Source organism: Silene latifolia, chromosome 2, assembly GCF_048544455.1.
Source record: "Silene latifolia isolate original U9 population chromosome 2, ASM4854445v1, whole genome shotgun sequence".
In the NCBI taxonomy this organism is placed as follows: Eukaryota; Viridiplantae; Streptophyta; class Magnoliopsida; order Caryophyllales; family Caryophyllaceae; genus Silene; species Silene latifolia.
In genome coordinates, this window is record NC_133527.1 from 168,408,022 (window position 1) to 168,423,178 (window position 15,157).

The following is a 15,157-nucleotide window of genomic DNA, read 5'->3' on the forward strand; positions in this document are numbered from 1 at the left end:
CGTCAGAAAGGTAATCTGGGAAAATGTTATAACCCGTTTCGGATTACCCCAAGTTATGGTATTTGATCACGGCCGAGAGTTTTGGAGTGACCTGATAATGAACTGGTTAGAAGAGCTTGGCATCAAGTTTGCATACTCCTCCGTCTGTCACCCACAGAGCAACGGGCAGGCGGAGGCGGCCAACAAAACCATCCTCAACGGTTTGAAAAAGACAGTTGAAGACCTTAAGGGAAGGTGGGCCGATGAACTACCCGGTGTCCTATGGTCCCTTCGGACCACGGAGAAAGAAGCAACGGGGTACACCCCCTTCCACTTAGTCTACGGCTCCGAAGCAGTCCTGCCAATCGAAGCGACGGTGCCAACATTCAGAACGGCTACCTTTAACCCAGTTGAAAACGAGGAAGGCCTAAGAGCCTCCCTAGACCTGGTCGAAGAAAGCCGAGATACGGCACGCCTCAACTTGGCGGTATACCAAAACCGGATGAAAAGAGCCTACAACCGAAGAGTCCACAAAAGGGACTTAAAAAAGGAGATACGGTCCTAAGAAAGTCGGCCGCCACCAACAAAGGAAATATTCATGGAAAATTAACGGCCAACTGGGAGGGACCCTACAAAGTAGTTGAAGAGATGAGGCCGGGTACATACCGGCTGACAGACATGGGGGGCGTGCCTTTGATGAGCCACTGGAACACTGACAACCTAAGAAAATACTTTGTATAAGCGGCGGAGGTGTCCAAAACCATTGTCGGCACCCCGGCGCGTGTTTATATCTAGTGAAGAAACATCCAAATTTTCCGTCAGTATTTATCTCCTCCGTGGTCGACACGCTAGAAGAAACGTATACTCAGTGCAATTGAGACGCAAATCTAGCGATCAATATGCCTACACAGTTACGAACGCTGTCGCGCCGCAACCCCGATTACCTCGGCCAAATCCGAGATCGACGGGGAACACGCCGGTCGATACGCTAAAAAAGAGACGTATACTCAGTGCAATTGAGACGCAAATCTAGCGATCAATATGCCTACACAGTTACGAACGCTGTCGCGCCGCAACCCCGATTACCTCGGCCAAAGCCGAGAGCGACGGGGAACACGTCGGTCGATACGCTAGAAGAAACGTATACTCAGTGCAATTGAGACGCAAATCTAGCGATCAATATGCCTACACAGTTACGAACGCTGTCGCGCCGCAACCCCGATTACCTCGGCCAAAGCCGAGAGCGACGGGGAACACGTCGGTCGATACGCTAGAAGAAACGTATACTCAGTACAATTGAGACGCAAATCTAGCGATCAATATGCCTACACAGTTACGAACGCTGTCGCGCCGCAACCCCGATTACCTCGGCCAAAGCCGAGAGCGACGGGGAACACGTCGGTCGATACACTAGAAGAAACGTATACTCAGTGCAATTGAGACGCAAATCTAGCGACCAATATGCCTACACAGTTACGAACGCTGTCGAAGCCGTAACCCCGATTACCTCATTCAAAGCCGAGAGCGACGGGGAACACGCCGGTCGATACGCTAAAGACGTTAAACACAGTTGGGACATGCATTCAAACTGCCTCGGTCATGCCGAGGGTAGAAACGAAGGCACTCAATTAATAACGCAAAAAGACAAACGAGGAATTGTGATCGAAGCCCTGGCCAAGCCAAAGGCCGATAAGACGAACTTTATTGAAAACAATTACAGAGAAAGTACAGACGACGGCCGTCCCCATAGGGATAAGCCTAAACACAACCTACCAGGAGTTTTACTAACAAAACAAGAGAAAGAAAAGCAAAAGGTTACAGACATATCATTTGAAGCGCCAAAAAGTGGCAGGGAGGAAAGGCTCAATAGTTGGCCCCCGAACAGCTAAAGCTATCCGAGATGCCGGGAGAGTCTGGTGACGACCGTCCGTCTCCCTATGCCTGTTGCTGCCCTCCATCGCAGGCAAGAAAGCATCTTCGGTGGCCGGCTCAGAGGAGGGCTCGACATTTTCAAGTTCCTTTAGCCTCTCACCCTCCTTCACCTTTGCATCGTAGGCCGCCTTGGCCTCAGCTATCTGAGCCGCCTTCGCCGCCTCCGCCTTCTCCGCAGCTGCCGCTTCCGCAGCATCAGCCATCTCATCCAAAAGCTGCTCAAATTTATCCCACGGGAAGGAGCCGTCAGGGATGAGCTTTTTGATTGCCTCCCTGGTCGCCTCCTCGGCCTGGTCCCGGTATTGGGCGCACAGTTTAGGGAGGAGATCATCTTGAAGCATTCCGATATCCTTCTCCTTTTGAGCAAGGGAAGCCCGCGCATCCCTAAGCGCCTCCGCCTGGTTATGGAACAAATCTTTCCACTCGTCCCTCTTGGCAACCACGGCGTCATAAGCGCCCTTGTACCGGTCTCGCTCCTCCATCAACTTAGCGGTGGCAGCATCAGCATCCTCAACTTTGGCTCTCTCGGCCACCAGCAGCTTCTCAACCTCCTCCACACGCCTCTTGGCAGCAAAGAGGTCCAGCTTAGCCTTTCCGGCTTCCCCCCTTGAAGCGGAGAGATCAAGCTTGAGCTTCGCGATCAACGGCGCAGATTGGCCCACGCTCTTTTCCTACTCCATGATGTGGGAGCCGGCTAGACGGGTCCACTTCGCCAGCCTCTTATATATTCTCTCACCCTCCGCCACGAGCTCGTCGGAAGAAATCTTCTGGACCGAGGAGTCAACGGTGACATTTCTATCACCTGTCTTCTCAGGCTGCTTCTCGAGCCGCCGCTCAGTGAGAACGGCTTCTGCCGACGGCGGATCTACAAAAAATTTACACAGAGCATCCACGTCAACACGCATCGACACATCAGAAAGTCGGTCATCGGGAATGTCCAACGAACCAGCTAGGTCTGAACCGCAAGTTAGGTCCGTACCAGTCTGGACCCTCTTAGTCGGAGGGCTGGTTGGGGCAGTTTCCTCCCCAGCAACGGTGGAAGCAGACGGTGGCACTTTCCTCTTCCTCAGAGGAGAGGAGACCTGAGCAACGGTCACCACCCCACCAGTGATATCGACGACCTCCAAATGATCCTTCGGGACCGCTGAAGTCGAGGATGGGGCTGGCACTGACGCCGCCGCCGTTTTGGACGCCGCCTTCTTCGTTCTCTTCGGCACGCCTCCGAGAACCCGTGCCTGGGCCGCCTCCGGATCCAAAGCCTTCAGCTGCCTGTCCATCAGCTCTTTGGGAGCCAGTCTGCGATCAAGCTTGTTAGCCGTAGGACGCCGTTGAACAACCTTCCCGTCCTTATCAAGCCCCAACCTCTTTAAGGTCTTCTCGGACAGACCCTGGCCAAACCAGTCTGCAAGAAATCAAGCAAGAGTTACATAAAGGAAGCGAAACAAAGCTCTAAAACAGGAATACAACAGGCAAAGATGGGCCTCACACCGACCCCACTCACCCTGATTGAGGGCCGGTATGAGGCCGACGCGGCAAAGCAGCTCATCCTGCAGGATAATCTGAGTCGGGGGCAGCCATCCTTTCTCAGCATCAAACAGCTGCCTCGCCCGTTCTTCCTCCGCAGTAAGAGGGACCATCGAAGCGTCCATCTTAACTTTACCCCGGGAGATACATTTCTCATATTCTTCCCGGCTCTCACACCGTAAGTAAACAAGGCTCTGGAAGGACCGAGGCAATGGGTAGTCCTCAGGCACTTGGACGTACACCCACCGCCGTTGCCAGTCCTTACAAGAAGTAAGCTTGGACACGGAGACAACGCCTGGCTCCGTCTGCACGCTGTACCACCCCACTTTACCGGAGATCGAAGGCCGTAGATGGTGAAGGCGGCGGAATAAGTTTACTGTTGGGATCTCCCCCTAAAGAGACAAAGCCACACAAAGCCAACTATCGTCCTCATGGCCAACGGATGCAGTTGGGCCACAACAACGTTCATAGCTTTGATGATGGCCACGACGTACTCATTCAGAGGAAAACGGAGCCCATACTCCAGATGCCTGATATACACGCCGATGTGACCAGGGGGAGGGCAACAGACCGCCTGACCCTCCTCAGGGATAACGATCTTGTACCCATCACCGAAGGAGAAATGGCCTTCGAAAAGAGTTCCGCCGGAACAGCTGGCGAATTTATTAGTCCAGGCGCGATCAAGACCAGTTGTGCAGGCCTCGCCATGGTCCGGGATAGGCGGCCTCTCAACAACAGAAAGAGTCCTCTCACCATCAGAAGGAGTCCTCTCATCATCATCAGCATCATCATCCTCATCCTCCAACTCCTCCAAAATTGGTGGATCAACTACGGGAGAGGGAGACCTAGGACCCCCAAACCTTATCGGGATGGCCTCTAGTATCCCCTCCCCATCAAGACGCGACGGGAACCCCAAGCGCCAAGCGCTAGTCCCGGCGTCAGCGAGAAGACATGATAACAATGATTATTTAACAAGAGAAGAAAGGAAATTTGTTTGTTTACCTTAAAGAAAAACACTCGCCGGAGTAGCAACCCTGAAAATTAGAAGACAAAGAAGGCCTTGGAAGTTTAGAGAGAAGAAAATTTTGGGAGAATGAAATTGGTGGCCAATTTCACGGAACAACTGCCCTATTTATAGGAAAAAAGCCCATAAAGAAGGACCAATCAGAGAACAGCCCATAAAGCGTCAGCCAATCAGCAAGCAGACACGTGTCGGACATGCAACCACGGAATGTCAATCATCGCAACAGTTAAACGTCAATCAACGCAACAGTGATCAAGCGTCTTCAACACGCCCTTTCATATCTCTGCCCATTCATCTTCCTCAACAAATTCCTAGGTATCTGCTCTCCGCCGGCCACAGGATCAACCATGCTAAGGAGCACCGGCCTGGGGGCAATCAAAAACAACCGGCACTCCCAACCCTGGTCTCGGCCAGCGTCACTTCCTTTTCCACATCGGATGCCCTTTACACATCCATGCGGAGGGGGGATATATATGGTACGGCCTGATAAGAACCAGGCCGAGATAGAAGAAGCCGATACAGAAAAGTTTCAAAAATTACTTTCGCAGAATATACGCTCAGCATACATCGGAGCCCATACCACGGCATAGACTACGCTGGGGGCAAATTAATGGGGCATATTCTGCACCGCTGACCAAGTCAACATATTGAGCAAGGTCAAAGATATCCACAACAAGTCAACGACTCAGACAGCTTAGCCGATGCAACCCATCGGCCTGTCACCTGGGTCTCGGCCTGGTAACTGATCAGCCGGGACACATATCCGCGTACTCATATCCAAGACCCTCGGCCGGCCTGCCATGGGTCCAGCGGCCGAGGGTAGAACGGTCTTTCCACCTGCTAGCCACTTGGCCACTTGGCCACTACGTGACAAAAGGTGAGAGTCTATAAATACTCCTCAACCCTCATTGAGGAAAGGATCCACAATTAACCTAAGAATCACTATTCATCTGGTAATATCTTCCTTATCTCTCTACAATACATCCTTAGCCGAGTAATAACAACTTATCCCACTAAGTTCACTGACTTGAGCGTCGGAGTGAGTACGCTTGGCACAAAGCCAAGCCCTCAGTTCGTTCATTGTTGCAGGAGAGGCCAAGAGGAACGATAGAGACGTGAGGAATCCAACTCGAGACATCATTCTACAAGCCACGGGTGGTAACAATACTTGCTCTGGAATTACACCCGGAACAATTACAATAGAGGATATTAAGGTGCAAGTGGTGAAATATATATACTAATTTCATTTGTAATAACAAAAATAGAGGGAGCAATATTTTAATCGTATTTTACTCGTAGTGGTATTGATCCTCTTTGAATTAATGAATGAGATATCGCCTTTTCAAAGTTTTAGTACGTGAAAAATCTCCCAATAAAATAAATTCAAAGTCCCACAAGCTAGTTATAGGATCATATATTTGTGATTTTATAAAGGCGACCTTGTATGTACATACTCTTTGACTGAAATAAGGGCTCCAAGTTCAATTTCATTCGTACTTGTAAAGGTGAGATCATTTAGGATGCAATGTTGGAGGAGTACTTCAATCCCACCAGAACTCGTATGCCTTTGGAAACTTAATCTTGACGAAACGTTACATACATATTTATGACTATGGTTAATTGGTTACCATTAACTTCGTAAATAAATTGCATTATCTTTTTCAACTTAATAAGTATAGAAGTTAACTCAATAAGTCTAAAAAGTCCATAATGAATACCAGTGAAAAAAAAAAAGTTTATCTTACTGTCAAAGCCAGGTAAACTAATCGCTTGAGATACTATAACCCGCTGTCTACAATATACATTTATTACTCCACATTACTCATTCATAAGCACGGTCGATGAGTTGGACTACACCATAACAAAAAAAAAAAAACAATGTGTCCTATATCCAAAGACGAAATTTTAATCAAATAAACCATTGACGAAATTAATACAAAAAAAAAAAATAGAACTCTATACAATGCTTGGAAATGTATATATAGGGTGTTTGTGACGTATAGGCTACTGGCTTAACTCAAATTTTCAATTTTTTTTTCAAATTTTCATGGTGGATAGGCAATGTATCTAAACTCAATTTTTCACGTAAATTATTGCTCATACAACTCTTATTTTCAGTTTTATTTAGGATATGTTAAATTATTTTATCTATTTGTTTTAATAGGTTAATGTATAATAATAGTTGCACTACTACTATGTATATGATAATGCTGTTACACGGTGACTTCTAATATGAAACTTATGTTATACATGACTCGAATTGTAAGAGTTTTCTAACTATGCACAATTTTAATTAGAAATATGGTCGGGTTATTTTGGTTGAGTCATTTTCGTATCGGTTGTTTTTATGTTTTTCGGGTATAACGGTCATAATACATCAATACACATTCGGATTGAGTTGAATAGGGTCGAGTCATTCGGGTCTCAGGTCAAATTCAATGCAGGTCGGGTTAAATTTACCAGGTCCACTTATAACAGATCTCACGAACTCTCTATATCTACTTTCACGGTAAGATTTATAAAGAAGGTACAAATTATCTCTCTCTTCATTCTATTTCCCTGAATGTATTACTAATCGGTTCATAATAAGTCGATGGCATATGGTTCATTAAGTGGACGTTGTAATTTGAGTGACTCGTGACTGCGTATGAAAATTTTTATTTTTGTCATGAGTTTAGTGTTCAATTTTTTTTAACTAAGATCAAACATGTATTAACTAAGCACACATTAATTCTATTTTTTCATTAGAATTCTACGTATAACTGAATGGCGACAGCCGACAGGTGCATGCGAAACTGAGTTTCGAAACCGATTGGAGTTCCTGCACTAATATTACATCACCTTTAAAACTAAATTGATTGATTATTTTCTCTCTGAGTTGGAGCTCGTAAGATTTTATATAACACCAATATTATTTTTTTATATAGGTAGTTTAAGAAAGCTGTAAACTCTAATATCGCTCGTTCTATTAGCAAGTCATAGAACCTGGAACTCTCTTTGATATTTCATTGATAATTGTACCTTCATAAATATCCGGCAAAGAAAACATATGTTTAACAATTAGGCTAAAATTTTTTAAAAAAATCTGCATCTAAATTAAGTACAAAGATGTTAGATAAAGTCTTAGTCAATCATAAAAAAGCACCCATAAAAATAAAATAAAATAAAAACATAATTAACAAATTGAAATAGATGTAATTCATGAAAATAGGGAAACAAACCTTAATAGCTTATAGAATGTGGGCATCAAGTCAAAACCTCCTGTAATCAAATATACAAATTTTTATGAGATTAATAATCAAAGAAGTAGAATCATAATAATAATTGTGCACCTAGAGCAATTAAGATACATAAAAAAAGACTCCATAATATCAAAATAAAACAAAAATAGTAGACAAACTAATCTAAATGACCAAACAAAAACGTGAGCATCAAAATTTATGGGTAGGAGAGAGTTTAAAAAAACTATATTTATACTTAAAAGAGGTAGCATCATAGTTAAAAACTAATATATTGTATCTTCTTAATTAATTTATTTTTAGATGTGATGAAGTATTCCGTTAAGGTTGGACTCTATGTAATCGCTCGAAAAAAGCTTCCTTTAATAATATAGATAGATATAGATATAGATTATTATTATTATTATTATTATTATTATTATTATTATTATTATTATTATTATTATTATTATTATTATTATTATTATTATTATTATTATTATTATTATTATTATTATTATTATTATTATTATTATTATTATTATTATTATTATTATTATTATTGATGGGGCATATTCTGCACCCGCTGACCGAGTCAACATATTGAGCAAGGTCAAAGATATCCACAGCAAGTCAACACCTTGGACAGACTAACCGACGCAGCCTGTCGGCCTGTCACTGGGTCTCGGCTAGGCAACTAGCCAGCCGGGATACACATCCGCGTACTCACATCCAAGACCCCTCGGCATGGAGTCAACAGGGCCCGCCAGCCTGCCATGGGTCCCCCGGCCGAGGGTAGAACAGTCTTTCCACCTGCTAGCCACTTGGCCACTACGTGACAAAAGGTGAAAGTCTATAAATACTCCTCAACCCTCATTGAGGAAAGGATCCGCAAATAATCAATTAAACATACTAATCTGGTATAAACTCCCTTATCTCTCTACAATATACTTTGCCAAGTAACACACAACTTAATCCCTTTAAGTTTACTGACTTGAGCGTCGGAGTGAGTTCGCTCGGTACCAAGCCGAGCCCTCAGTTTGTTCATTGTTTCAGGAGAGGCCGAGAGGAAGAGTCAAGCAAAGTCATCATTCTACAAGCTTACGTGGTAACAAATCTGCTCCGTAATCATACTCGGAACAATTGGCGCCGTCTGTGGGAAAGGCCATACTAAAAGCTAGTCAAATCCCTTACAAAAAAAAAAAAAAACACAAAACAAAACAAAACCCACCCAACAAGCTAAGAAGATATCGAAACAACAAGAAGCAATTGTGACCGACTTAAATCGCATTCTATCGGGATGACACATCCACAATTCGAGATTGGCGATCCCCCACCGCCGAGTAATTCAACCGGCGTACGGGATGCCAATAATACCAGAAACACCGCTGCCCGCCGGCCATGTCACTGTCATGGGACATGTGGTCGATGCAGCCAAACTGAAGCTGCTCCTGGACCTAATGGGTAATACGCCGATCACCCCCGCCGCAACGACGGTGTCGGCAGCACACCCGCAGGTGACCAGGGCCCATAAAGTGACTCCGATCAACTTGAACGGAGCAATACAAGGAGCTGAGCATGCAAGGACGCCGGCGGTGCCCGTGGTGTCAGTGGCAGACCAAAGTCCTTCCCCACCTCGCGGGAGGACAGCGTCGCCGCGGCAACAACGAGGCCACCCCCGAAGAAACGAAGAAAGGAGCCCGACTCACCAGAGTCGGATAACAAGAAGCCCTTCCCGCTACGGGGAGAGAAGCCGGACTAGGAATGCGAGGAGCCGATCGCCGCGTGTCATTCGGCACGTGGTCAGACAGCCCCTCCATGACTACGTCCTCGAAGTTCCGGTGCCGACCAAGCTGAAGATGCCGTCCCTATCGTACAAAGGGGACAGTGACCCAACCGACCACGCCGAGGCTTTCGAGTCTTACATGTCGGTATGGGAGCAGCCTGATGAGATATGGTGCCGAGTTTTCCCAACAACCCTGCACGAGATAGCCCAGAGTTGGTACAAAGGGCTACCTAATGGCTCGGTGTACTGTTATGCCGACCTCAGGGATAATTTCATAGCCCAGTACGCTTGCAACAAGCGAAGGGCCGTGGAGACATCGGATCTCCTGACTATCCGACAGGGGGATGACGAGTCCCTCCGGAGCTACGTCAAGAGGTTCGACGCTAAGGTTCAGCAGATTCGTGAGCTAAACCCCGAACTGGCGGCCTTCGTACTGATGAAAGGCCTGCCGAGGGGCGATTTCAAAAATGAGCTCATCAAGTGCGAAGACCTCAATCTAGCCTCCGCCAGAAAGATGGCCGACCGAGCCATAAAGGTGGAGGACTACCACAAGACCTGGGTAGGCCACAGCGAAGCTGGGCAACCAGAGAGGAGGAGCCGCCGGGAGAACACTAACGAAGGTCGCCGTGACAATAATCGGTCACGACCTGAAAGATCTAACAGGAAACAGAACTCGGCGGGCGCCGGGGGGAGTTCGGGACCATACACCCAGAAGCGGTACCACGGTCTCACCCCCCTGGTAAAATCACCGGCCGAGGTCTTTGCCCTGAGCAAGAATGAAGGGCAGAAGTGGGCAAGCCCCCCCAAGACAAAGGCGGAGGGCGACGCAAGCCAATTTTGCGATTACCACGGCCAGCCCGACCATAAGACCGACGACTGTCGGCATCTGAAGAACGCCATCGAGGAGCTGATCCGAAAGGGGGCCCTCAGCAAGTATATAGCTCGGCCTGCGGAATCGAGCTTCGACGGGGCGAATAGGAAATCGGTGTTCCAGAGGATAGGAGTAATCCAGGTGGTTATCGGAGGTAACGAGAACGGAGGGTCAGCTAATGGGCACAAACGGCACCTAAATGAGCTTTACCAAGCCATCAACTTTGTGCCCACCACAGCGATCCCCGCTTCCACCGTCCTCGATATAACCATCGGAAAGGCAGACTACAAAGGAGTCGTAGCCCCACACAGCGACCCGCTGGTGGTCCACCTTGACATAGCCAACCACTTGGTTAAGAGGTGCCTAATTGATACAAGCGCCTACACAAACATCATGTTCAGGGAATGCTTCCTCAATCTCGGTCTGAAGATTTAGGACCTGAGCCCCTTTACCAACCCACTATACAGCTTCTCGAGGGCCGGCCTTGTACCCCTGGGATCAATCAAGTTGCCGGTGATGTTTGGCCAGGAGGATACGGCCAAAAATGTTTGGTCTGAGTTCGTGGTCATTGATGGTTCGTCTGCCTACAACGTTCTTATAGGCCGAGTCACTTTGAGCGAGGCCGATGCTGTAATGTCCATCCGGGCCCTGACATTGATGTATGTCTCGGACCGGGGGGAGTCACAAAAGCTCGTCTCAAAGGACGAGAAAGACGAAATTGTCAATGTCCAAATATCTGCCAGAGGGTGTAACATGCAGTCCCTCAAAGTGGCGAAGAAATCAGAGAAGGGGAAGAGCCCATCCTTACGACAGGAGGGTGATCCGATGAGCACCAACAGCGTCAGCATGGTCGAGGGGGCCGAGACCGAACAAGTAGAAATTGACCCAGGGCGCACCGTAACTGTCGGTGTCGGTCTGGAGCCAAAGTTCAGAGCCGACCTCCTAGACCTGTTGAGAAAGAACAAAGACGTCTTCGCGTACTCAGCCGGCGAGATGCCAGGAGTGAGCCGAGAGGTGATCGTTCACAAGCTGAACGTGCTCTCCAACGCTCGCCCTGTCAAGCAAAAGATGAGGAACTCTTCGGCCGAGAAAGATGAGGCCATCAAGGCCGAGGTAGACAAACTATTAGAGGCAGGCTTTATCATGCCTTGTACTTACCCAGTGGCTAGCAAATGTTGTAATGGTGAGGAAGTCATCGGGGGGGGGGGGGGGTGGAGGATGTGTGTGGATTTTACAAATCTTAATAAAGCATGTCCTAAAGATTGTTATCCCTTGCCTCGAATAGATAGTTTAATAGACGCAACGGCAGGCTACACTATCCGAGCCCGCTCGACGCCTTTTCAGGGTACCATCAGGTATTCATGGCCGAAGAAGACATGCCTAAGTGCGCATTCATCACCATACACGGCACATACATGTATAAAATGATGCCGTTCGGTTTGAAAACGCTGGCGCAACTTACACTAGGCTGGTGGACAAAGTGTTTCAAGATAAAAAAGGGCGAAACATCGAGGCTTACGTCGATGATGCTATTGTAAAAAGCAAGTCTGACGGCGAGCACTTGGCCGACTTGAGCGAAACGTTTTGTTCACTAAGGAAATACAAGATGAAACTTAACCCAATGAAATGCAACTTCGGTGTCCGGGCAGGTAAGTTCCTCGGCGTGCTTGTCAGTGCCCGGGGAATTGATGCCAATCCAGAGAAAGTCCAAGCAATACTGGACCTTCCGGAGCCGAGGAATCGAAAAGAGGTTATGATGTTGACCGGGAGAATGGCGGCTCTCGCCCGTTTCATCTCTCGGTCAGCCGACAAAAGCATCCCATTCTTCAAAGTGTTGAAGGGGAATAAAGACTTCAGCTGGGGGGAGGAACAGAGCACAGCTTTCAGGCAACTGAAAGCTCATCTTCAAACTCTCCCGACCCTGTCCAGGCCGATGCTGGGGGAGACGTTATATCTATACATAGCAGTTACCTCGGCCACGTTCAGTGCCGTAATCATCAGAGAAGAAGACAAGCAGCAACAACCAATCTACTTTGTCAGCCATACACTGTTGCCCGCCGAAAGAAATTACCCACTGATTGAAAAAGCAGCCTTTGCTGTCGTCGTTGCCGCAAGGAAACTAAAACCTTACTTCGACGCACATCCCGTGACGGTCTTAACCGACCAACCATTGGAGAAAGCATTGGAAAAATTTGAACAATCCGACAGACTCATCAAATGGGCAGTAGAGCTATCCGGCTTCGGCATTCAATACAAGCCGAGGCCCTCGATAAAGGGGCAGGTACTTGCAGACTTCCTGGCCGAGTGCACATATCAAGAGGAACCAAACCCCGGAGTTTGGGAAGTATACACCGACGGGTCCTCCACGGCGAACAGCTCAGGAGCCGGCATCCTTATCATCAGCCCAAACGGGGACGAGTTTGGGTACGCCTTGAAATTTACCTTCTCGGCCTCAAACAACGAATCCGAATACGAGGCGGTGATAACTGGAGTCGAGCTAGCTAGAGCTGCCGGAGCAGAGCACATTGTGTTGAAGACAAACTCACTATTGGTTACTAACCAAATCAGAGGAGAGTTTGAGGCTCGGGACGACGGGATGGTAAGATACCTGGAAAGGGTAAAAGCTGACACTGCAAAATTGAAATCTTTCCAAATCCAATGCATTCCCAGTGCGAGAACAACCGAGCCGACGCTCTCTCAAAACTTGCCGTTCTACCATCAAGAATGTCACCGGACCGTCTTTGGTGGATATCAGGAATGCTAAAAGTATCACTGAGACCGTCGGCATGGTGGGCGACATAGAAGCCGAGACGACGTGGATGACTCCGATAATGAAGTACAAACTGACAAATGAGTTACCGGAGGACCGCAGTCTCTCCCAGAAGATAAGAAGGATCGCCGCAAGGTACTCGGTGTTTGAAGGAGAGTTGTATAGAAGGTCCGTAATAAGGCCACTTCTGAAATGTGTCGGCCCAGCCGACGCAGAGCTCATACTGACAGAGATTCACGAAGGCATCTGTGGACATCACATGGGGGCAAGAACACTAGCCCACAAAGCTCTCCCAGCCGGCTACTTCGGCCTACCATGCTTGAGGATTCCGAGCTAAGACCAAGAAGTGTAAAAATTGTCAGATGCATGCTCCGGTGATACATGCACCTTCCCGAGACCTGCAACCGGTGCTTAGTCCCCTTCCTTTTGCACAGTGGGGGATGGATTTATTGGGGCCATTTCCAACGGCCTCCGAAGGAAGAAAGTACCTGATCGTCGCCGTCGACTACTTCACCAAATGGGTCGAAGCTGTCGCGGTACCTGCCAAGACGACGGCGGCCGTAAGAAAGGTAATCTGGGAGAACGTCATAACTCGATTTGGGTTACCCCAAGTCATGGTGTTTGACCACGGCCGAGAGTTTTGGAGTGACATAGTGATGAACTGGCTAGAAGAGCTCGGTATCAAGTTTGCATACTCCTTCGTCTGCCACCCTCAGAGCAACGGGCAGGCAGAGGCAGCTAATAAAACAATCCTAAACGGGCTGAAAAAGAAAGTTGAAGATCTGAAGGGAAGGTGGGCTGATGAACTACCCGGCGTCCTATGGTCCCTTAGAACCACGGAGAAAGAAGCAACGGGGTACAGTCCATTCCACCAAGTCTATGGGTCTGAAGCCGTACTGCCAATCGAAGCGTCGGTGCCGACATTCAGAAGGCAAACCTTTGACCCAGTCGAGAATGAGGAAGGCCTGAGAGTCTCCCTAGACCTGGTCGAAGAAAGCCGAGACACATCGCGGCTTACCTTGGCAGTATATCAAAATCGAATGAGAAGAGCATACAACCGAAGGGTCCAAAAAAGAGACTTAAGAGTAGGAGATCTAGTCCTAAGAAAGTCAGCCGCCACCAACAAAGGAAACATCCATGGCAAAATGACGGCCAACTGGGAAGGATCCTACAAAGTGGTTGAAGAAATGAGGCCGGGTACATACCGGCTGACAGACATGAGGGGAGTACCTCTAATGAGCCACTGGAACACCGACAATCTTAGAAAATACTTTGTATAGCGGCGGAGGTGTCCGAGACCGTTGTAGGCACCCCAACGCTTGATTATATCTAATGAAGAATGTTCCAAGTTTTCTATCAAAGTGAAATGTCCCTCCCATAGTCATACCAAGATATTTACAACAAAGAAAAAACGTAAACTCGATCACCTCGGCCAAAGCCGGGGGTGACGAGGGAAACGCGACTTGCCCCACAGCAGTTGATTCAACATGCTTAGGAACGTATAAGTACGGTTGAGAAACGCAAATCGGACGCCTCGGCTAGACCGAGAGTGAAAGAGGAAGCGATCAACACGTCTACAGATACGAACGCTGTCGCGCCGTAACCCCGATTCCCTCGGCCAAAGCCGGAAAGCAGCGGGGACACAATGACCGATACGCTAACATGTTCACAACGGCGGTTGGGAAACGCAAATTTAACCGCCTCGGGCGGTGGAGGAAGCGACCGACACGCAAACATGTTTAAAAACGTTAAGTACAGTTGAGGTACGCATTCTAACTGCCTCGGCCAAAGCCGAAGGTGGAAACAGAAAAGAAGCGCTCAATTAATAACGTAAGAAGACAACTCAGATGAAAATGAGAAAAAGACCTCGGCCAAGCCAGAGGCAAAATAAACAAATTCTTATTAAAAATGTTTACAGATAATACAAAGAAGAAGTCGACGGCCGTCCCCATAGGGATAGCCTAAACACTACCTACCAAAGTTTACAAAAAAGAAGGAACAGCAAAAGGGTACAGACATAAGACATGAAGTGCCAAAAGATGGCAGGGAGGAA